The 25,598-nt window shown below is 39.6% G+C and overlaps 1 long non-coding RNA gene across 1 annotated transcript; it reads right to left on the reverse strand.

Moving 5' to 3' along the window:
* Positions 1-1,386: 1,386 nt before the first annotated feature.
* On the reverse strand, positions 1,387-3,059 carry LOC149943361 (uncharacterized). The gene is made up of 4 exons (XR_016480921.1): positions 2,953-3,059; positions 2,476-2,551; positions 2,264-2,366; positions 1,387-1,784 (listed from the first exon to the last, which is right to left on the reverse strand). It is a non-coding gene; the product is annotated as an uncharacterized LOC149943361 (long non-coding RNA).
* Between the last annotated feature and the right edge of the window lie 22,539 nt (positions 3,060-25,598).

A 25,598-nucleotide genomic window follows, 5' to 3' on the forward strand; every position in this document is an offset into this window, starting at 1 on the left:
ATCAGCAGTTTTGTTACGTTGGGTAAAGTCCAAAGACAACCCAGGAACAGTTTGATGCTGGGTGCTGCTAAAAGCAGACCCATGCACATTTTTTGGCTGGTATCTGCTACCAGCAGACCCATGCACATATTTTGGCTGGGAACTGCTAGGAGCAGACCCTTGCACATTGTTTGGCTGGGTACTGCTAGGAGCAGACCCTTGCACATTGTTTGGCTGGGTACTGCTAGGAGCAGACCCTACCCCATTTTTGTTTTTGTTTGTTTCATAAGAATTCATAAAAGATCCCACGAGTAAGGAGGAATATAAACAGTCACCACCCGGTAATCCTCCGCCCGGGTGGAAGGCTAAATACAACGGGGTTTCGCCTGGTGCCCCGAGGGGATCGTTAGTGGTACCATATTTTCGCTTCCCCGGTACCATCCAGCCCTCAGCACGATACCTTACACCTTGGCTTAAGGAAGAAGCAGAGCCTTGATTGGCCAGTATGGAAAGTGACCTCTCCATCTGTTACTCCCTTCCACCGCGTAGAGGTTCAAGGTTGCAATTCATGGAAGGGTATTAATTTAGTTTCCAGATGTTGTAGCCTACTGTTATATTTCATACTGAGCAATCTATTTACTTGAACATGTTTTCTCAGTCTTTTCATAAACAAGTTGGTAGGACTATTATTTCTAATACACATACCACCATAAATTACTCCTTTCTTTGATCATGTGGGTTGCACGGGTCATTCATTTCAGTAATAAAAAAATTGAAACATGTCAAACACTGGATTTTCAACTGTCACTGTGGCAATGTTGTCCCACAGTTAAGCAACACTGGCCCTAACTCTTACAATTATTCTTTGTAATGGAAATATTAAACAAATAACTGGATGCAATGGTTGAGGTGATCATAAACAATTTAACATTATACATTATATTACTATTTAATAAAAACACAAATGAATGTTCATTTCTTTCTCTAGAAGGTAGTGAAATGGTAATTGAAGTTTTGGAAACAAATGGTCAAGGCAATATTCGACTCTTTGTTGCAAATAAATTTCAATTTAGTTTTAACAGTTTCTGGACTGATATTAGAGGTGCTATATTTCTAATAACGGTTCACTTTTACAACAAGGGACACTATCTTTAATTATTGATCGACTTATATTTGTTTAAGTTACAAGCGATGACAATAAATTGCATATATCCTTTGTTATTATCTTTCTGCTCCCACAATAAAATATTCTAACATATTCTGACCTGCATTGCAGTATAAAACATACTAGTAAAGTAAGGTCCAGCTAAGGTTGGAAAATAATTTTTTTTTTGGTTTAAAACACTGGTTTTATACTACTATAACAATTTTTTCGCTTGTGTTAATTTTTTTTAACAGTAAATACGGTTCTTTGTTAAATGAAATTTTATTTGAATTGAAATGAGTTTAAAAAAATTTTACTGAAATTTTAAAAAATATAGAATAATTGGTACCAGCCACCCCTGCCACAGATAAACTTGAAACCACTGTTACATGAGACCACTAAAAATTCAAGGGTTAAACATCATAACTTTAAAAAAAAATTGTTAAAATAGGAATATTTAAAAAAAAAGCCATTAAATTGCACTTCTACTTCTTAACATTTATACGTAGGATTGGTTCAACCTCTAGGTAAAATTCTTAATACATTTCTCCACCATTAAGTGGTATGTACACCAAAAAGGTCACTGGCTCTTTACCATGCTTAATTTAATTCTCAGTTGTTGATGGCAAGTCACAATTGTGCATTGGTCCATTACAGAGGCCTAGTAATTGAAAAAACCTGCTATAATCAAAGTCAATTGAAAACTATATAGTATAAAAATATGCAACTGTAATTAGCATCGATAAATAACTCTATAAAGGTTTATGATAACAAAAACCTTCCGTAGATTTTGATTGCTTATTTGCTATGAAAAAATAAAACAAACGTTCAGATATTGACTGCCAAAGGCTATGGAGTAGGACTATAATGGTTACATAAGTGAAAGATTAATTCCTCTGCACGTTTCTATAATCTCCACTAGAGGGGCCAGATTCGGATTAGCAAACCACTATCTTCTGAAACAATTTTCAAAAGCTACCTCTCTACTGTGGAAGGCAGAGAGGGGAGTATGTCGCGTGTTCAAGGTGAAACCTTTTCTTAGTCTATGACTATACCAACAAAGCCTAGTTACGATATTGAAAATAGGACATTAATCCCAAGGTTGGATATAAATTTGGTTTTGATACAAAAAGTCCCTACCATTTGATTTAATGGGCTTTAACCTTTTTTTTTAATTTAAAGAGCCACACTGTTGTTTGAAAAGTCAGTAGCGCCTCCTCTTCTGTGCCTTATTGCATACCACCTTCAAAAAGAAAAAATTTATATTCCCAGACTTGTAACATCCAAGGACATTTCCCAGTATTCCAGGTACTGCGGAGCAAATAAAATGAAATTGGAGTAGCTATTAATACATTTGGCCAAGAAGCTTTCTGTTAGAGCATGAAGTGGATTGGGAGACATGGAATTGTTCTTACATAGTCATTCTCCCTAAGAATAAATAAAAAAAAAATTATATTCTTATTGGAATATTTGGATCATCAAATTTTGAGGGTCCAGTTGTCACGAACAGCTTAGTTATGAAAAATTTCACTCTAGTTGAATAATTTTTGTTGAAATCATCTTCACACTTATGCAGTAGTATCAGGGTTAGCAAGAACGTATATATGTATAAGAACGTTGAACGATCAAATTGGCGTCTGTAGCGATGATGCAATCATTTACAGAATAACTCTGCCCAGAAAACCATGCGGCGCACGCTGAAGGTTAAAACCGTTTCTAGTTCAAGCGCGTGCAACACGTGGATTTAAAGGCGGAGTTATTCTTAAACCGATTAAATTAAATCATGGCCCAAATGATGCCTTTAGTTCAACTTTCTTATAAATATATACCTTCTTGGTGTTGAAAACCTTATCCCCCAAGAATTCCACGTGCAATTTTTCCCCTTACTGCTTCTAAATGAAAAAGCATAAGACACTCAGGTATGACCACAGGCTGATAGTCCCTAAAAGGCAGAGTTGGCAGAGGTGGCAGAGTTCCGGCAGAGTTCCGGCAGAGCTCCTCTTCCTACTGCGGTAGTAGCGACTAAAGGTAGTCGAGAGAAAGTAAACCAAGGAGAGGCGCGACCATTCCTAAGGCGGTCAACGTTATTCACGCGATTTCAATTTCTAGATTTTGATTTGGCAGAGCTTCGGGCGTCTTATTCCGTAACTAAGGTCAGCCTACATATTTAATTCCGTAACTAAGGTCGGCCTACATATTTAATAATGTTATTCACGGGATTTCATACTTTAATTTCTGTTGAAGATAAAAAGCGTTATCGGCTTTTCTCGTTTAGTTTTTTTAATAGGTTAAAAAATGTTTATTGTAAATAAGATATATTTTTAATCACTAATCTTATCTTACTATTTTTTAACCTTAAGTGTATATATATTCGCTTACAGCGTTTATTATTGCCGTCACTCCTAATATGTCGTTCATCTTGTAAAGTACTCATTCTTAATAAACGTTTGTTTTTTTTAAAATCACTACGTTATGATTTTCTTACTAGTTTCATTAGTTAGTTAGTTAGTGTAGGGTAGCTTTGCTGATTAACATTGGATTTAAAACTCCAATAGGTTATGGGCCCAGCACGCTCCCACTGCGCAACAGCAACACTGATGAACAAGTCTACTGCTTGCTGAATCCGGTATCCGTTCCCAGTTACCATCACAGTAATCCGTATCCTGGTCAACAGTTCCCGAAAGCCACCATGGATAGCCTACTTCGCCAAGACGTTGAAAAGCTGTCTGGTCCGGAGAACTGGAGGAGTTGGAAACGACAAATAGTCGACATCCTCACCGTACGAGACGTTTACGAGATATTGACTGGTGAATGGGTTGAACCCGCGGGGCCGTTATTATCAGCAACAGCAGAAGAGAAGTCTGAATACACCTTAAACAAGAAAAAATACAGAGTGGCATTCAGTACAGTCCGTGGCATCATCTGGTCAACCTTATCCAAAAAGGTCCAAAACATGATCACAAATTGCGAGACACCAAAGGAGATGTGGGACAAGCTACTTGAAATTTTCGAGCAGAAGTCGTCCAACCGTCTGCGTAAGCTTCTGGCGCAACTTATGCGAACTACGAAGTCACCGGACGTCGACATGGCCACCCACATTGCCCAGATGTGTTCTCTCTGGACAGATATCTTGTCAACGGCACAGACAGAGAAGAACGTTACATTCGACGACTGCATCCTGATTGCCTGCATCTTCGAGTCTCTACCTCAGGATGAGTATCGAGAATTCGGTATGCTCTGGGACACGCTGCCAACCGAAAAACAGACGGTCGCAGAGTTGGAACGTTTATTGATTGGCCGTGCAACTCGAGAAGGTGACTCTTTCAGAGATTCCTCTGGTCTGATGGCGAAACGCAATGCCGGAGGTCATCGCAGTCACTCATCAAACGAGACGAAAGGCATGAGACGTAAGCCAAAATGCACCAATTGCCGAAAGTTTGGTCACATAGCAGAAGACTGCCGAGGACAAAGGAAAACTCCTAGACGGACGAGCGTTGACGAAAGTAATCGCACCAGCATCGGGGGTCTGATCGCAGCAAACGGTCTCGTTGCTTGCTCATCGTCTGAAGCAGCATGGTACTTTGACTCGGGTGCTACACAGCATATCACGAACGACGCCACAAAGTTCCTAAACTTCCGCAAGTTCGCTACTCCAGCAACTCTTCAGATTGGAAACAAGACGCAGATGACAGCGGATGGTGAAGGAGACATAAGGATTCAGTTCCGGATCGGAAAGAAACTCTATCAAGAGGTAGTCCACAATGTCTGGCACATCCATGACTTTGCCTGCAATGTTTTCTCGCTAAAAAGCGCAATGAAGAGAAACAAGAATCTGGAGTTCAAGGTCACAGCAAATTCTTGCGGTCTCTATGAAGTTGTCGGAGGCAAAAGGAACCTTTGTGTACCTGGCAAGGTCGAGAGTCTGTATCGTCTGGATATTAAAGTCATGCAGCCATCATGCTCCGCTCACATCGCAGCAGATCCGAGAAATGACCGGAAAGCAGATCTCCAAGTCTGGCATGAACGCATGGGTCATCAGGATAAACGGCATGTAGCAGCGACGTTACGGAGACTCGGATACGAAGTTCTAAACCAGACGTCTGACAAGCTCTGTGAAGGGTGCATTTACGGCAAGATGACTAGGCACAGTTTCGGCACTCGTTTGGAGAAGGCTACGAAACCAGGTGAAAGGATCCATTCAGATCTCTGGGGACCATCACCAACACCGTCCATGAAAGGGAAGAAATACTACCTCCTATTCAAAGACGAGTATTCCAGTGTTCGAGCCGTATATTTCCTAACGAAGAAATCCGAAGTCGTCAATTGTTTCAAAGAATTCCTTGCCTTTTGCCGAACCCGCAATCACAAAGTACAAGAGCTGGTCACGGACAATGGGACTGAATATGTCAATGAAGAGTTCCGTCAATGGACGTCTCAAGAAGGGTTACATCACCGCAAGTCCATGCCATACACGCCGGAACAGAACGGGGTCGCTGAACGAGAAAATCGTACGATTATGGAGTCTGTAAGGGCCATGTTGCATTCCAGATCGGACTTACCACCGAAACTCTGGGCTGAAGCGGTGAACACGGCCGTCTATATCCTGAACCGAACAGCACCTACATGCATTGCTGGGAAGACGCCATTTGAGTTATGGACGGGGAAGACAAACCCATCGATCGAGCATCTGCGTGTCTTTGGCACTGAGTGTTTTGTCCACATACCCAAAGAGAAGCGAAGGAAGCTGTCTCGGAAGGCGTATAAAGGTTTCCTGGTTGGCTATGAAGACAATGCAGACGGTTATCGAGTTTATGTTCCAGAGCTGGACGACGTACTAAGATCTCGAGATGTCAAATTCAATCCCGAGACGTGCGTTCCTGATTCCTGGATTCCTGTCTCTGGGGAGTCCTCCAGCCAGGGCGAGCAATTGACCGACGATTTCGTTTGCGAAAACCGGCCAACCAGAGCCACCAACTCATCAAAAGACGGACCAGCCAGAGCCACTAATGCACCATCGGGCATGCCAACCAGAACTGCCGACTACTCAAACGACGAGACAACCAAATCCGTCGAAGCGTCGGAAGACGTGGCTACCGGACATAATGAGGCAACAGTGTCTCTTCCTGACAATATCCGGGACAATCAACCTGAGAAGAGCGGTCCAGTCCTTAGAGATCGTTCAACACTAAGGAAAGTCCAACCATGTCAGAGCTGCCAGCTAGCAAATAAAGCATTCCTCATCTGCGACATGTTACCACAAACGGCACGAGAAGCACGCAAGAATGATGAAGATGGGACGATCGTCAAGCACAAAGCCCGGCTTGTCGCAAAAGGTTTTACGCAACGAGAGGGAATCGACTTCAATGAGACTTTCGCTCCAGTTGCCCGATTCGAGACAATACGAATCTTTCTCAACCTAGTTGCCCAGAAAAATCTCAACCTCAGGCAATTCGACGTAAAGACCGCATTCCTTCATGGGAAGCTATCCGAAGAAATTTATCTGCGTCAACCTGAAGGTTTCGACAATAGTAGTGGACAAGTCTGGAAGTTAAAGAAAAGTCTCTACGGTCTTAAACAGTCTCCACGATGTTGGAATGAACGAATTGACAAATCGCTTCAGAACCATGGCTTCAAGAGTGCTGATGGAGATCACTGTCTATATATTTACTCAACCAATGACGTTTTCTTGGTCTTGATCCTCTACGTCGATGATGGATTGGTTGCCGGCAGTACCACCAAAGCAGTTGATGACTTTCTTCACGACTTCAGCGATGAATTCGAAATCATAACCGGAAAAGCGTCAACGTATCTTGGACTTAAAATCGATCAGTTAAGCGACGGCTCCATATTCTTACACCAAAGCGCCTACATCGAGAAGGTTCTTGAAAGGTTCAACATGCAAGACTGTAAACCAGTGAGCACTCCTATTGGCAGTCCAGACACGACCAACCAAAGTCAGGAGAGTTTCGAGTCAACGACCATATATGCCTCGGCCATTGGAAGTCTCAGATACGCAGCGACAGGAACACGACCTGATATAGAGTACGCTGTTAATCGAGCGTCACAAGCTATGGCCAACCCCACAGTCGCCGACTGGAACTGGGTGAAAAGGATCTTTCGATATCTTAGAGGGACCTCTACACTTGGTCTCCTATTCAAGTCCGAGAATTCAATGACAACCATCCCCTACAGCGACGCTGATTACGGTGGTTGTGAAAAAACAAGACGTTCAACGTCTGGGATCGTATGCCTAATTGGTTCAACTCCAGTTACTTGGGCGAGCAGAAAGCAACAATCTGTTGCTTTGTCAACCACGGAGGCTGAACTGGTAGCTGCCACTGAAGCGGCGAAAGATGTCGTCTGGATTGAACGAATCAAGTCTTTCCTGGGTCTCAACGTAGACGATGATGTACCCGTACTCCGAGTCGACAATGCAGGGGCCATTAAACTCATCAGAAATCCTGAGTTTCATCGCCGAACGAAACATATCAGTATTCGTCAGTACTACATTCGTGAACTGGTCGAAGAGGGCGTCATCGACGTTATGTACGTCCCGAGTGAAGAACAGCTGGCCGACATTTTCACTAAGCCACTACCTAAAGAAGTCTTCACCCGCCACCGTCAGAATCTCAGTTTACGGCAGTACGAGAAAGTCGTCAACGAGGGCGAGTGTTGAAGATAAAAAGCGTTATCGGCTTTTCTCGTTTAGTTTTTTTAATAGGTTAAAAAATGTTTATTGTAAATAAGATATATTTTTAATCACTAATCTTATCTTACTATTTTTTAACCTTAAGTGTATATATATTCGCTTACAGCGTTTATTATTGCCTTCACTCCTAATATGTCGTTCATCTTGTAAAGTACTCATTCTTAATAAACGTTTGTTTTTTTAAAATCACTACGTTATGATTTTCTTACTAGTTTCATTAGTTAGTTAGTTAGTGTAGGGTAGCTTTGCTGATTAACATTGGATTTAAAACTCCAATAATTTCGTTTCTAGCTTTGTTTTTAATTTGGCAGAGCTCGGTTTCGAATATGGCAGAGCTCCGCCTATGTCGCGCTTTCCCTGGATAACCCTATTATTAGGGCGTCTTATTTCGTAACTAAGGTCGGCCTACATATTTAATAATGTTATTCACTGGATTTCATACTTTATTTTAATTTCTAGCCCTAATTTTGATTTGGCAGAGCTCGTTACGCAATATGGCAGAGCTCCGCCTAAGTCGCGCTTTCCCTGCATAACCCTATTATTCGGGCGTCTTATTTCGTAACTAAGGTCGGCCTACATATTTAATAATGTTATTAACGGGATTTCATACTTTAATTTCGTTTCTAGCTTTGTTTTTAATTTGGCAGAGCTCGGTTTCGAATATGGCAGAGCTCCGCCTAAGTCGCGCTTTCCCTGCATAACCCTATTATTCGGGCGTCTTATTCCGTAACAAAGGTCGGCCTACATATTTAATAATGTTATTCACTGGATTTCATACTTTAATTTCGTTTCTAGCCCTAATTATGCAGGGAAAGCGCGACTTAGGCGGAGCTCTGCCATATTGCGTAACGAGCTCTGCCAAATTAAAAACAAAGCTAGAAACGAAAATAAAGTATGAAATCCAGTGAATAACATTATTAAATATGTAGGCCGACCTTAGTTACGGAATTAAATATGTAGGCTGACCTTAGTTACGGAATAAGACGCCCGAATAATAGGGTTATGCAGGGAAAGCGCGACTTAGGCGGAGCTCTGCCATATTGCGTAACGAGCTCTGCCAAATCAAAATTAGGGCTAGAAATTAAAATAAAGTATGAAATCCAGTGAATAACATTATTAAATATGTAGGCCGACCTTTGTTACGGAATAAGACGCCCGAATAATAGGGTTATGCAGGGAAAGCGCGACTTAGGCGGAGCTCTGCCATATTGCGTAACGAGCTCTGCCAAATCAGAATTAGGGCTAGAAATTAAAATAAAGTATGAAATCCCGTGAATAACATTATTAAATATGTAGGCCGACCTTAGTTACGGAATAAGACGCCCGAATAATAGGGTTATGCAGGGAAAGCGCGACTTAGGCGGAGCTCTGCCATATTGCGTAACGAGCTCTGCCAAATTAAAAACAAAGCTAGAAACGAAATTAAAGTATGAAATCCCGTTAATAACATTATTAAATATGTAGGCCGACCTTAGTTACGGAATAAGACGCCCGAAGCTCTGCCAAATCAAAATCTAGAAATTGAAATCGCGTGAATAACATTATTAAATATGTAGGCCGACCTTAGTTACGGAATTAAATATGTAGGCCGACCTTAGTTACGGAATAAGACGCCCGAAGCTCTGCCAAATCAAAATCTAGAAATTGAAATCGCGTGAATAACGTTGACCGCCTTAGAAATGGTCGCGCCTCTCCTTGGTTTACTTTCTCTCGACTACCTTTAGTCGCTACTACCGCAGTAGGAAGAGGAGCTCTGCCGGAACTCTGCCACCTCTGCCAACTCTGCCTTTTAGGGAATACGCCACAGGCTATCTCTCTCTCTCTCTCTCTCTCTCTCTCTCTCTCTCTCTCTCTCTCTCTCTCTCTCTCTCTCTCTCTCTCTGCATAGATGCAAGTAAGCAACAGGATGTGGGAATAGAGAAAGGCTTGTAAAAGTTAATTTACAATTGTAGCCATGGAATTAATACTGAAATGGAGTTTTCAGTGTTATTTTTTTTCAAAAAAATTCTATTATTTATGATCAGAATAAAAATTAGACTAAATTTAACAAGGTTATAAACACGTTCTTGCGGCCTTCAAAATAAGCCGGGTAAGGTTTTGACGTTCGCAGTTTTTTAATCATTATTAGGGAATAAATAGTATGGAAGTATTCAGGACTAAAAAAAGTGACCGTGTCTATTTAGCCTGTTTTCCGGGGAAAAATAGTCACTTTCTGGTGATATTGTGTTTAGCCCAGGAATCGGGCTATAATCATAGAAATCGGATAACAAACTAAAATGATTTTTTTTTTGAGATACACACATCGGTGTCGACCCAAGGCCTTAGACACCAGCACACAATAACTGATTAATCAGGGTGAGATAAGTATAACGGCCACGCCAACGGGGGATACGTGGGGACACCCGTGGCGGAAGTATTCCGACCACCCGTTGGGGGATTGGTGTCGTCCTCACATGGCCATCCACAAACTCTGCCTCCCAGACGATTGGGATTACAGGAGTACGCCACTACTCCCGGCCGTGGGGTCCGATTAGAACTTTTAAGAAACCCTGCCTTTGGCCCATGCTTTTCGTTTGTCTGGCAACGAAAGTTACGCCATCGGTGCCAAACTGGTGAACTAACACTCTTCATTGATATCGAAACGTTTAGCAGCCTTAAGAATGACACCTTAGACTTTATCAAAAGCCCCCTCGATGTCTCGAAAAACAGCTAACGCTATTTCTTTGAACTCAGTTGCACGTTCAAGGCAATTAATTATGCCATGAAGGGTAGTATCAGTATTCGCCCTTTTGAAAGGCATACTGAGCGTCAGAGAGGGGTGTAATACTAAGTACCTCTTATCTAATATATCTGTCAACTAATTTATCCAAGTTTCTTTGAGAGTTAGACTGATTGGTCTAAATGCCTTTGCCTCGAGATAACTGGTTTTCCCGGGCTTAGGAATAAAGATAACCTTTGAATGCTTCCGGGAGCTCAGTTTATGCCCAAGAGAAACAGAGGACATGTAGATTGTACACAACACGAAATTTGGTTGCTAATAATAAATCAAATACTAGAAATATTAACATTAAATTGTTTGTGTAACCATTTTCGGACGTCCTCTAACCATTTAAATGGTTTTAACCAATTTTAGGTTGGTGACAATTCCCCTTTAAAATAAATAAATCGCCGGCCCTGAGCAAGCTTTGGTGATGAACGAATTTAACAATTAACTTTAGATTAAAGAGTTTAATGAACATAAAATCGTATACGTCAGCGGTTCCAAAAAGGTGCTCAAAACGGTAAAGGGGTTCCGAGAATTCGAGAATTCGCAGCGTGGCCATCTTTGTTTGTGTCAAGAGTCTTTTAAGATAAGTAAAAAAAATTAGTTGGGGTTCCGCCAGAATTAAGTGGATAATTTAGGGTTCCATAGCAAAAACAAATTGGGAACCGCTGGTATACGTAATAATGTTGAAAACCAAATCTAAGAGACTTTTCTTATAAGCGCTCGTTATCATTGGAACTTAAAGAATAAGCAACGTGGCCCCCAAAGATATAAACTAAAGGGCGCTAACACTTGGCCAGACAAAAAAATATTATCCTTTTTAACAGAAGAAAAATTTGAGGCGTTATGCCTCGTTTAAACGTTTTTATAAAAAATCAGGCTTTTTCTTCTGTCTGGAACTTTATCTTGGAGGTTTTCATCTTCTTCGGGTATGTACCACTGCTAGTAGCTGGTTCGTCGGGAACCGGAATGACTGTCATTTGAGTAGGTTGAGACGTGACTGTAACAGAATTGTCCGTTGAAGTCAGCTCTGCTTCGTCCTCGGAATACGCCATGGAACTTTCTTCGGAATTTTATATGACAAGAAAACGCTTGAGCTGGCGATAGGAGCGGTGTTCCGGTAGAAAAACTGATTACGTTGATTTTCTGGTAAATCTTCTATAAAATACCGATCATAATTCAGCTTAACGGCTACATTGTAAGGTCCTTTTTAAATAGGTGCCGTTTTCCGGGGTAGCCCGATCGCTTGGGGTACACGTTCAACCACTACGAGGTCTCCTGGCTCAAAAGTCGAGGCTTGAGCTCTTCGGGCGATGCATCTTGTTTATTGCTTCTCTTGGAATACGCGAATAGGTTCAAACGTTTCTTCTCGGCGTTTCAGTACTTTGTTGTTAAACATTTCTTTTACGGCGTTCTCTAGAACGTTGCCGTTCGGAATTAGAGAGGAAAAGTCCAAAGAAGAGCAAAGGGCGTCTTTTGAGTGGTCTTTTGAATTGTGTTGTTTTACCCCATTGAATCTGAGATATATGAGCGTTCCGACGTGCGTAATATTTGCTTCCTTGCAGGCGCTCGTGCCTGGGTTCGTGATAACACGTTTGGGCGCACCATAAATAGCTGTTAATTCTTCTAAGAATTGTTTCGTCGGATTCATGCCCGCGATTCGGACCGGTTTTATCATAGCAAATTTTGCGAACGCGTCGATGGCTACGATTAAAAATGTGTTTCCTCTCAGACTGCGCACACACGATCCCAAGTGGTCGAAGTGTAGGGTGTGAAAAGGTGACAAAAGGAACACCAATCTTGTAGCATTCCTTTTCGCTTTCCGGAAGGTCGTTTGTGGAAAAGGCATTCGTGGCACTAGGAAACATATCGTCGAACGAAACTTTTCAGCCCTGAAAACCAAAAGTTATTTTTTATCTTTGCACAAGTTTTGTTAACTCAAAAGTGTCCGATATCGTCGTGATTACTCTTCACTACACGCCAACGAGCGCTTGCCGGGAACACCTCAAAGTAGCTTTGTTGCCTGATTTTCGTTTTCTGGTTGGATTTTCTTCTTGGAACACATATTCTTCACGAAGTCGTGTTTTTTCAGTTTTCGTTAATTGGTCTTTAATTAATTGAATCTTCGGATCTACACTTTAAGCCGCGATGAGGAAATCTTCGCGTGTGAATTCAGCTTAAAAAATTTGAACGCCGTCTGTTATACCAGGCCTCTTCTTTCGTAGTTTTTCTGCTTGAGTAACAAATTGGATGCGACTTTTCATCTTTAGTTTGCTAAAGAAGTATCGAGGCTAGCGCACTGGCACTAGCATCCGTGTGTACTTCCGTCTAGGCGTTTACATCGTATAGCCAATAATAGGTCTCTCTGTTGGTTTGCCCTTGAGCAAGTTAAAGGCGCGTTCTTGCTCAGATGACCAAGCCAATAAAATGTCCTTTCGTAGAAGCATCGTAAGTGGTTCCGCTTTCAAACCAAATCCTTTGATTAATCGTCGGAAATAGCTGGCGAATCCTAAGAAACGCCGTAGGTCGTAAAGTTTTTTCGGTCTCGGAAAGTTTTTCACGCAATCAACCTTTTTCGATCCGAGTTTGATTCCATACCGGTTTTACGCAAATCCGAGATATTCGATGACACTTAACAGAAATCGACATTTCTTCCAAAGAATATCAAAATGTAAATTTTCGAGGCCTTCCGTTTTTTTGACCGATGCGATCAAAATGTCATACATATATAGTTCAGAGCTATGGCGTATCGCAATGCACTTAATACAGAATTAATCATCTTCTGGAAAACCCCGCACGCGTTGGACAGACCAAAAGGCATGGTGATAAACTAGTAGTGTCTATCGGGGGTTACGAAGGCCGTCTTTTCATTCAAACCTTCGAAAACGGGGATTTGATATACATATCCAAACTCGTAAAAAGCTTATTTCCGCGAAGTCGTTTTAGCTGACTTTTAATCAATGGCAAGGGATAGGCCTTTTTCTTCGATCATATTCTTATTAAAAGCTCGGAAATCCAGCCATAGCCGCTCTTCCCCGTTCTTCTTTTTAACGATAATTATAAAAATAAAAATCAGCTAGGCTAATAGCCAACCCAGCAAACACAAATTCGTCCCACGGATATCCACTAGATATCCAGTTTGGACATTTTGGATATCCGTATAATATCCAAAAACCTGCAGATTACGCTAAAGGGACGTACTAAAACCATCCAAATGTCCCAGGTTTCTACGTCCGTGAGACGTCCACCTAACCTGGTAAAAGACGTCCAGTGGATATCAAATGGATGAAAACTGTACATTCTAAAGATATGTTTAAGGACGTCCAATGGATATGCCTGAGACGTCCACTGGACCTGGAAAAGGACGTCCAATAGATATCAAATGGATGAAAACTGTACATAATAAAGATATGTTTAAGGACGTCCAATGGATATGCCTCAGACGTCCACTGGACCTGGAAAAGGACGTCCGATGGATATCAAATGGATGAAAACTGTACCTAAATATGTACTTAAGGACGTCCAATGGATATGCCTGAGACGTCCACTGGACCTGGAAAAGGACGTCCAATGGATATCAAATGGATGAAAACTGTACATATTAAAGATATGCTTAAGGACGTCCAATGGATATGCCTGAGACGTCCACTGGACCTGGAAAAGGACGTCCGATGGATATCAAATGGATGAAAACTGTACCCAAATATATGCTTAATGACGTCAAATATAGATGTGTAACGGATATCCATAAACAAGTCTATACGACGTCTATACGATGTATCGATAACACCGAAAGGACGTAATAAAAATGTCTAGTGGACAATTAAGTTTAGATATATAAAGCTGCGTTGGAAACGTGCACGTTTGCAGCACTTGCGTATACGTTTGAGTCGACCCTAATCAACACATCTCCATTAATTTTCTAAAAGCATAATACGACAGTAACTTATCTCAAATATTGAATTTAATGATTATGAAATATTTACAATTGACGTAACTATTTATCCAACTCTTTACGAGCTGATAAATTTTTTCCTTGAGACTTGAGTCGTCCAGGGGCATGGCGAAAATAGTCTATAATATTTTTTTCAATTTGGGCACAAGTTACATGGGTCATTTGAGTCATCTCTTGTACCGCTTCTAGAAACATTAACATTTTAAGAATTAGAGTACGGAACCGTCAGCACAGCATGTGCAAATACAAATAAATTACCGATTATTACTGTAACAACTTTCAGGTTATTTAATTGCAATTTTCCCTTCGTTCCTTCCCAGCTGAACTTTTGAGCCACTTCGCAATCGTTGACACTCACACCTCCTTTTCTTCGAAGGAACTCCCTCTAAACAAATAAAAACCGCTTGTTGTTTTCTACAAAAACCATATTTGAAAAATCTTATACCAGTTTTATACCTTTTTCCTTATCAATTAAAACCTCCACTAACTCCATCAATTTGTCTTCCGATTTTAAAGGAAATTTAAAATCAGTTTTAATACTTTCTAGGTCCATAGTTGGTTTCGATTTTGCTCGAGAATTATTAATGAGTTATGATGATATTTTCATGAGAAAAATATAACTGTCATGTTCTTGAGGTATTTAAAAAGGTAATATAAACCTTCAAAGTATGAAAAAAAAGCCATTAAACATTTTTCTACTCTATAATTACCAGTGGCGTATGAACGGGGGGTACGAGGGTACAATGTACCCCCATTGAAATTGGAAAGGGGCGCCAAATTGTTTTAAAAGGGGTGCTAAAAACCTGTCGATGAAAGGGGCGCCCAATTCAACATTAAATTTGTACCCCCCTTAATCCAAAACGTTCCTACGCGCCTGATAATTACTTCCAAATATCTATTCGGCAGTTAGATATGGCATCAAAGTTTTTTATAGGTTTCAATTATCTTTTTAAATATCTCAAGCACTTGACAATTGTTTTTCTCTGAAAAATAGCACAATGACTTGAAAATACGCAACAAACCAGTTTCACGACTTTCCTGAGTTATAGCAGACGACAGATGCGTTTTTTTCCCGTTACTCCTAAGCCTAATTTCCGCCGATAGGGAATTAACTGGAATAGCAGCGCGAAATCTACAATGTGGTTGGAAGTATCAATATATAATTAATTTAATTTACCTTATTTGGATTTACCTAATATGTCGTGAAGAACACGTCGTTCGGGATTTTTTAACAATAGGTACTTTTGTTTTTATTGTGTTTTTTTTGTTTTTTTGGTTTGTTATTTGTCAACAGTGATGCACAAAAAAATTTCTATCTATCTTTTTCGTATCTTTTTACATAGATGGCAGCAGTTATACTATACTTTCAATTTTTTCCCTCTGAAATTTCTGTAAATATCATTTTATTTTTGATATTTTTGAGCATAGATGGCGACAAAATCATTCACAATCTTTCATTTTATTCAGTTTTGGCCCTTTGATTTTTTCACGATCTTTCAAATTTCTTTAAGATATGAGAGTTTCAATTATTTTCAATTCTTTTTTGCCCTTGCCTGAAAAATTTCAGAAGAAATCTTTAAAGATTTAGATAAGTATCATTTCAAATACTTCTTTAGTTTTCATTATTTTGAAAAGTATATTTAAAAATATTTCAAGTACGTTTCACGAGAAAGTAGAATCAAATTTTTTCATATCAAAAGTTCGAAGTATTAAAATGAATATTTCAATTTTTATCTTTTGATTATTAATTCAGTAGTAAACCTTCCTATATTTGATTTTGATTTTATGGATTAGAATCGATCTTAATTTTCGTATTTTCAAAAACTAAATTATGGAAAATAAATAAAGCTATTGCATCGCCACAGCCCACGCTGCCAGTTTGCAACACACGTGACACTCTAACTGCGTGGGAGTTGGGACGGTGGGAAAAATAACTTTTGGAAGTTTTGGTTTTAGTTTTGAAATCGCCTTTCAGTCTACGCGGCGCAGCTTTTTATCGCTAGAATCAGTCTTTGCTTTCCCTCCTCTGTCTGCCTAGGGATAGAGGGAATTATCCCCCCCCCCCCGTTAAAAAACAGCCAGAAAAACGGCGCGACCTTTGACCGCTCCTCTCCCTTCTATCACTTAACATTGTTTCGGGTTTGGCTATATTTCGGTATCACGTGAGATACGTTCGCCGCTCAAATAGTGTATATCGGCATATCTAGATGGCGCTAAAATATTTCCTCTCAAATACAAACAAAATTGAAGATAAACCAGAAAAAATCTATCGTGTAATTTCTAATACAAAAAATGGAAGCACTAGCTCTATTCCGCTCTTTTTTTCGCTAGGCTAGGTAAGAGAAGAATCTTTTCAAATATAGTTCGCTCCCGAATTTATTTCTTCAAAATTCTATCGCGATCATTTTGCAATGTAGAAGATCATATCAAAATCGTATATTTTAATTTTTATTTTTCGGATAAAGTATCATCTCGTATCCTAAAAGTATCCAAAGATACGAGCGCGCCCATCACTGTTTGTCAAGGATTACAGTAATGCAAAAAGTTTTAACCGCAAGTTATTATTTAAAAAGATATGATCAATGTAAAATTGCTACTTGCTAGCAATTTTTACAACGAAAAATACGACATATTTCGAGATTTCTGTACGTGTTGGATGAGGTAGGACTGATGACGAGGACGATTCTTTAAATTACTAGATTTTAATACTTTTTGGATAAAGTAGGACTGATGGCGAAAAAGAAAAAGTTTGAAATGCAAAACAGTACTAACTTTTAAGGGTTGGGATTTTTCCACGCATTTCAACGCATTTTAGCCGTTTTTTAACCATACTATGTCATATCATATGTCGTCTGTGTGATGTTGACTTCTACAACGTCGAATGTATTCTAAGTATTGGCGCCTGACGGCGCCGCGCACTCACTTCGCTCGAGCGCTGGGGGTGCGCGGCGCCTCCCCAACCCCATACTAAAAAAAGCTATGGGCCATCTATAACGCAACCTAGAGGACAGCACCAAGCCTGACGCATCAAGTATCGTCAACCCGATATTAATCCAACCTAATAATATAAATAACCTAACCTATTATCCCCGCCAAAACCCCTAAAATGCATTGAAATACGGCGAAAATACCTTAAATAAAAAAGTAAGTTAGTATGTTATGCATTTCCACATTTTATTTTTCGTCATCAGCGCCACGTTATCCACAACGCATTAAAATCTAGGAATTTAAAGAATCGTCCTAGGGAAAATTCACTGCAAAAGGCCAATGTTGAAAAATGCATATCTTTGTTAATATTCATTTTCGCCAAAAAAAAAATGAAAATTAAAGTAATCCCCATCTTGCCCTCTATCCAAAAAAATATATAAAGAAATCGGGTGGGGGGCAGCTATTCTACACTTAACCCAATATTGCTGGCAAATAACAATTTTATATTTATAATATCTTTCTAAATAATAAATTGCGGTTAAAACTTTTAGCATTACTGTAATCCTTGACAAATAATAAACAAAAAACAATAACAAAACCAAAAAAGCCGTAAACACATTTTCGGTTTGCACACGTTTTAAAAATTTAGTAATATCTTGTCGTTAAATCTAATTCGTCATCAGTCCTACCTCATCCAACACGTACTAAAATCTCGAAATATGTCGTATTTTCCTAGGTAAAAATTGCTGGCAAGTAACAATTTTAAATTTATCATAACTTTCTAAATAATAAATTGCGGTTAAAACTTTTTGCATTATTGTAATCCTTGACAAATAATACATCTAAAAAAATAAACAAAACCCAAAAAAAACAAAAGTACCTATTGTTAAAAATAGCCCGTCGTTCTACCGCAGATCCGCACTTAATACATGTTTATAATTATTACCAATATGCTTTCAAATAACAGAAATTCCCGCAAAAAGAAATGAGATAGAACCACGAGGCACGATGTCACTTAACCGTTGGCTCCTTCTAGCAGACAACGTATCGACTTTGTTACTATTACCAAGAGGGCTGTACAAAGGGAATCGTTTTCTTCTTTAATTTTCGGGAGAGGACGTAAGGGCTAGTTGATTTATTGTAACATAATATTTTTAATAATAATTTATTTTAAAAGTCATCTAAACCAAAATTAAATTGCCGGTGCACATTAATTTAAAATTAATTATTAATTTGCAAATGTAAATCCTGACATTTCAAAACTTACATCTCCTGGACATCCTACACACGTCCTTCACATTTCGATGTAATCCGGCATTTTGGACATAAAAGGATATTGTCCTAACGTCCATCAAATTCACCGATATTTAGATCTAAAATGGACATCCAGGAGATGTCCTAATTTGTTAGCGATATGCATGAATATAACTTAAAATGTATTATTTTTGTCACATCCCAACGACATCTTAAGGATATCCATTTGAGCTTGGACATATAATGGTGACTTTGAGCAAAGATAATTTAAACTCGTACCCTAGATTCGAATACTGAGAGCTTTCCCATTGACGGTTTTGTTACGAAGCGTTTACCCTTTTCCGGCACGTGACCTCAGAAAAATCGGGCTCCATCGGTTGCGGCACGGCCAACTTCGATCACGCGCTGCCGCGTTGTATAGCGTGGCAGCGCGTGATCGAAGTTGGCGGTGGTTGCGGTAAGGCGCAAACCACGGAGCGAATTTTTTCTGAGTTCCGGCGGGAAGTGGGTAAACGCTATCGGCAACTCGCGGGATAGTGATTTCGAATCTAGGGTACGAGTTTAAATTATCTTTGCTTTGAGACATTCACAGGACGTGAAGTAAACGTTCTACGGTAAAATATATCCTTTTTAACACTACATGCATTCAAATAAAAGAAATTGCCACGAAAAGAAAATATCTAAAGTTTTAATTCATAATTTGCAAATGTCAGTCCTGACATTTAAAAATGTACAGCTCTTGGACATAGACGTTATTCACAGTTCCATGAAATCCGGCATTCTGGACATCTAGTGGATGTTGTCCAAACGTCCATCAAATTAATCGATATTTTAGATCTAAAAATGTACATCCAGGATATGTCCGAAATGTTTAGCGATATTTGGAACTATATAATGGACATCCAGGAGATGTCCCAAATGTTTAGCGATATATAGGATCTATAATGGACATCCAGGAGATGTCCCAAATGTTTAGCGATATTTTGAATCTATAATGGACATCCAGGAGATGTCCCAAATGTTTAGCGATATTTTTAATCTAAAAATGTAGGCCTACATCCAGGATATGTCCAAAATGTTAAGCGTTATTTTGGATCTGTAAAGGACATCCAGGAGATGTCCAAATTGGATAGCGATATTTTGGATATTAATTCTAAAATAATTATTTTTGTCACGTCCCAACGACATTGACTGGATATCCGTTTGGACTTGGACGTATAATGCACATTGAGACATTCATAGGACGTCCCAGGGACCACTTGTGTTTGCTGGGAAGGTACCACCTTAGGCCCAAGTCATCTAGCGACTTATAATGACTTTAAACAGGTGACCGGTTACAACGCGTAGGAGGCTGGTGGCAAGCCCTTCGTACCACGCGAGCCAACAGCTTCCTACACTCACTATTACCTTTAACCTCTACAAGTTTTTTTTATGGAAAGGGGAAACCGAGGAACTGGGGGGAAAACACTTTTAACCAGTGGAGTGGAGAGGGAACTTGCAAACTCAACTGCTCGCAAACGGTGAATTTGATTCTTCAATGATTCTGGCTTCTAAAAGCTGTGATATCTTCGTGCGCACTCGGCCTCTTTTCTCAGAAGATAATCGGTACAGTCGGTAAGAAATGCGTTTACTTGAAGTGAGCTTGATTGACATTTGCTCTCGATCAGTTCTATAAAAATTCATATCGAAACAATCACGATCAGAATTTAGAAGCTCGTCTTAACGTGTACACTCTAAAAATGGTTGGGTAAAAATTATTGGGTAAAATATTTTTTGACCCATTTTGAGTCCCTTTTGGCCCAATTCGAGTTATTACAACTTTTTTGGGTAGCTGGGTTTCCAAAAGGATTTTGGTTATTTATGGATTAGAGCACCAGCCCAACTTGTGTTATTTTCTGCCCACAAAGTAGTAAAAGAAATTTGGTCGTCTTTTCAACTTTCTGGTTCATAAAATAAAAGTGATTTGCCACTTTTTCGAATATTCGTTTCCCGCCTCACAAACCAGCGACAGACGTTGGAAGGATTTTGCTTAAGGGTAAATTAATTTATCGTACTTAAGATTGCGTTTCGAATTAGATCCGACTTATTAATTGTTTAATATTAGGCTTAATTTGCATAGATCTAGGCTGTTGACAAATTTCCACCTCTTCACCATAAGCTTTCCAGACTGTTCTAATAAGCGATAGCTCTTAAAAAGCCTATGATTTGGGTCTTTGAACTGGTTGCTTTGTTAAAGCAATAAGTACTATTAATCTTCTTTATCTAAATTGACGTAACGTTGATTTTGATCATTCGTAGTATAAAACACGTTTGTACATCAGAGGCGAACAAAAGTTGAAAGCGTTTGCTTTTTTGAAAATCTCCCACAATGAGCGCGCACTTAAGTTTGAAAATCATCGTGTTTCACTCAGCGAGGAAGCCCCACTGAGCAATTCCTAAGTGAACGCTGAAACATTCACTAGCCCATGAAGGTTCACGGCGGGGTGAGCGAGATCGTTAGAGCGTCAATGAGCGGAATACCATATTTGGTATTTTCTTGAAGGTATTGTTGGTATCAAAAGTCAAAATTTCAGTAAAAGATTCAAACAAGACCGGTTTCACTTATTTGGGTCTAATCAGCACTGTGTAGGAATTCCGTCTTTCCTTGGAAGAAGCTGCCAATATCAGTAAACTAATATACATTCAGGGTGCGCTATATTTGAGCAGTCCATTGCAATTTATAGTGAGGTTATTCACCTATTATTGCATGGCGGTCGCTTTACATCAGACAACAATTATGCTAGGGCTTCCGTTTGAAAATCCAACGTTAAAAATTATATTAAATGTCAAAATGTCTTTCAGGGAAAAGGGCAAACCGTTCTAGTGTTGGAATCTCTGGCTGAAATTTTGATTTTTGATATAGTTCTTAACGTTATATTTTCAAACGAAAACCCGAGCATAAACGTTCTCTGTTGTATAGCGACCGCCTTGCAATAATAGGTGAATAACTTAACTATAAATATCAATGGACTACTCACATTTAGGGAACTCTGGATGTACATTAGTTTAATGGTATCGGCAGCTTCTTCCGAGTAAAGACGGAGTTCCTACACTGTGCTGATTAGCCCTCAATTGGGGAACCGGCCAAAAAGCTGTCTGCTGTACAGCGACCGTCATGTAATGGAAGGTGAATAACTTCGCTGCAAAATGCACATATAGGGCACCCTAGGTGTATAATGGTTAGTAACAGTGGGAATGGTGGAATAAGTACCTTCACGAGTGACTATATATCAAATTTCTGATGGAGTAATCCAGTTCTTTGGGTCAAATATATATTTGGCTCTTTTAATTTGGCCACTTTTTCAATAAACCCTTATAATGAACTACCAAGATATTTGGGATAAATTAACAATTTAACCTTAAAATTTGGCCTTTTTTTAATACAACCCATTTTTGGGTTAATATTTTATCAAGTATTTTATTACCCAAAATTTTGGGTAATTTTAGATTGACCGACATTTGGGTAATTTTTGCCCAATTTGGGTATTTTAAGGTTAGCTCAACTTCTTGGATAGGTGCAATAGTGGACAAATAGTTTTGGGTAAAATTTTACCCATTTTGGGTACCATTTGACCAAACCTTTTTAAGAGCGTACGGGTGTCGTAACTATCGTTGCGGTGGCGTAGCACAGAGGGTTACAGGGGAACCATGTACCCCATTTAAAATTGGAAAGGGGCGCTAAAACTGTAATTTTTATAACGTTTAAACGGGGCGCCAAATTCCATATTCCAACTGTACCACCCTAAATCCAAAACGTTCCTACGCGCCTGTGTCGTTGGAATCATCAGGTCGTGTACAATCTCCATGTTCATCTCAGATTCCTGGACGTAAATTTATCGGCACGCTATCTTCTGATCAGCCTTAATCTTTATTTCGTGATCAGATACGGTTCACTTTCGCTACCAATCGAGCAGATAGATTCGTACTGGTATGCAATATTCACTTCCAGGTTTCATTCTAACGTTTGTTTCAATGTACAGCTCATGGTTATGAAATCCCGGCTCGCGTGATATCAGGTCTACGAATACAATTCGGTGGAACAACTGTAGATTCTTTAGCACACAGATTTATTTTTGATTCCGGTACCCCTGTAGCAAATTAGAGTCGGGCCGACGTCGGCAAAAGGTACTAAACACTAAAGTCGGCCAACGGTCGGCCGACCTTTGGATATAGGGTCCAAATGTCCTAGGGGTAAAAGGGTCGGCCGACCTTTGGATTTAGGGTCCAAATGTCCTAGCTGTAAAAGGGTCGGCTGACCTTTGGATTTAGGGTCCAAATGTCCTAGGGGTAAAAGGGTCGGCCGACCTTTGGATTTAGGGTCCAAATGTCCTAGGGGTAAAAGGGTAGGTTGACCGTCGGCCGCCTACAAAACGTCGACTCTTTACCGCCTTTTAATAGACCTAAGAACCGACTCCGAAACGACGTCATCCCGACTTAGTATGTACTGATTACGTCGAAACGACTTACTTTTTGATATATTATGTGACTGAAAATGACCAAATAAAACCGTAAATATAGCAATTTAAATAGCTATATACATGTATGTAGTTGGTCAAGTCCCATAAACGGGAGTGAAACAATGAGTTTATTTCCGTCTAGAGTACAGAGTTCTAGAGTTTCTTGGGGCTAAGCAAAAGTATCGAATAAATCTTCATTCATAAAATCTTAGCCTAACATATTTAGCTATACGAATGTAACCTACTTGAGCTGAGATATTTTTAATAAGGAAACATTCTCACATTGAATATATAATCTTTTTCGAAAAAATATAATACAGAAAGGAAGTTATTTTAAAAATATTTCAATTTGTTTTATTAAATCGCCAAAGTTTCACAGTTTTGAGCGATTAATTGGCAAAGCGCGACCTTAAATCGACCCTTTGTGCCACAGGGGTAATAATTAAATGTAAGGTATATTTTAAGTCGGATAATGGTCGGCATACCGACCATAAATAGTCCCAAAAAAGGATTTACGGTTTTAGTGTCGAAAAACGTTCGGACGTTTTTAGGTCGGCATTTGGTCGTCGACTATAAAGCGACTTTTCGACCGTACCCCGACCCTAAAACGACTTCATGTGCTACAGGGGTAACGGTGGTATGTCCAAATTAAGAAGTCACATTGTTTTTCATTAGGACGCTCTTCGAAAATGTGTAAGTGGTTTTTGCTTTTAACAACTAGGTCTATAGTGGATCTCCCAGGTTGCTTTCGATGGTTGAGCTCTGATTAGAGATGGAATCGCTGTCATCAGCCTGACAGTTGTCTGAATTTGGCATTTTGTCGTCAAAATTCGTTGGACTGTCAACCGCTTCGTGAAAATAATCTGCGTTATCGTCGAGAATACCTTCGTTGTTGTAGCGGATTATTGAAAAATCCTTTTTAAAAATATCGTGGTGCACGATGAGTGCGTAGGCAGTTACATTGAATGGTTTTTAAGCTGAGAATTTGGTTTTCGGGTTTTGTATAGATGGAATCCGGCAGTGAAGGGCGATTCTTTTCGTCTAGTCGCCGTTGTTTTCTTTTTTAGGGTTAAAGTATTTATTTTTTACTTTTTATTTTGCGCGCGTTTTTATTCGTGCTGTTTATCCGTGTGAAGAGTTAAAGAATCGTTGCCTCGAATAGGTCTTTTTTTGCCATCTATTAAGCCTGGTTGCTTTTCTCCTCATAAACCCATTGCTATTTTGGATAAATATTCTACTTCTGAAATGTTAGAGTGACCTCTTCGTTGGTTAGCTTCGTTAGAAGGACTTGGCGATGAACGAATTTAACAATTAAATTTAGATCAAAGAGTTTAATGACGATAAAATACTAGAACAATCTTATACGTTGTAATGTTGAAAATAGAAACTAAGAGACTTTTCTCATAAGCGCGCGTTATAATAGTAACTTGAAGCATAAGCAACAAAGTGGCCTTTAAAGATATAAAGTAAAGAGAGTTAACATCCGTGCGCTTTTTCTGGATGTTCTCCATTATGACTGCTCTATATAACTCTATACTTTTCGGCGAGACCAGAGTTAACTGCTACGGCTTACTAGATGTGGATGCTACTTGTTGCTGTGTTACTTCGTTGGATTGCTCTCCGTTTCGCCATGACAAATCATTTGACCTCCAGTGCCGTTTCGGTTCGCTCCCATCAACTATATTGTTAACGTTGACTATACAATTTCGCCTTTGTTAGCCATTCGGTTTATTGAGCTTTCATGTTGCGGATATATTCGAGGGGCTAACCACTTTTAGAAAGTCTGTACACCGGATTACGCTTAGATTAGCACTGCCAAAGGCAGGGACTTCAAAGATTACGCGTAATCTAATTAGTAGTCAAAGGTACGGCTCTGTACACCGATTACGCGAAGTGATCAGCCCCTCGGATATATTGAAAACAACCCTGGACCAAATTGGTCTCTTCCGTGTTGTAGCTCTTTGTCAAAGGTGGTTTCATACCAAATGCGTCAATATGACTCGCGAAGAATACCGTCGTATTGGCTCCGCAAATGAACGTTACATTTATCCGACTTTCACCTTACCCGCGTTCAATGATTCGTTTTTCGCTGTTGGTGACTCTTCAACACGTTTTGGTACTGGCCAGTCAATTTCAAAGCCACCAAAACGTTCCAGAAATGTCACATTTCTTCTCTCTAACGTGTGTAGCGTACGTAACAAGATCAAGTACTTAACTCTTTTAAATTTGGAACATTAGGATGTTATTGGTCTCACTATGACGTGGATGGACCCTTCGGTTCTGGGCTCGAAAATATTTCATCCAGACTATGTTATTTTCGTTGCGACTGTCCTACGCGTGGAGGTGGTGCCCTTATTGCTATTCTTGAC

The sequence above is a fragment of the Leiobunum rupestre genome, chromosome 5 (assembly GCF_980474605.1).
Source record: "Leiobunum rupestre chromosome 5, qqLeiRupe1.1.hap1, whole genome shotgun sequence".
In the NCBI taxonomy this organism is placed as follows: Eukaryota; Metazoa; Arthropoda; class Arachnida; order Opiliones; family Sclerosomatidae; genus Leiobunum; species Leiobunum rupestre.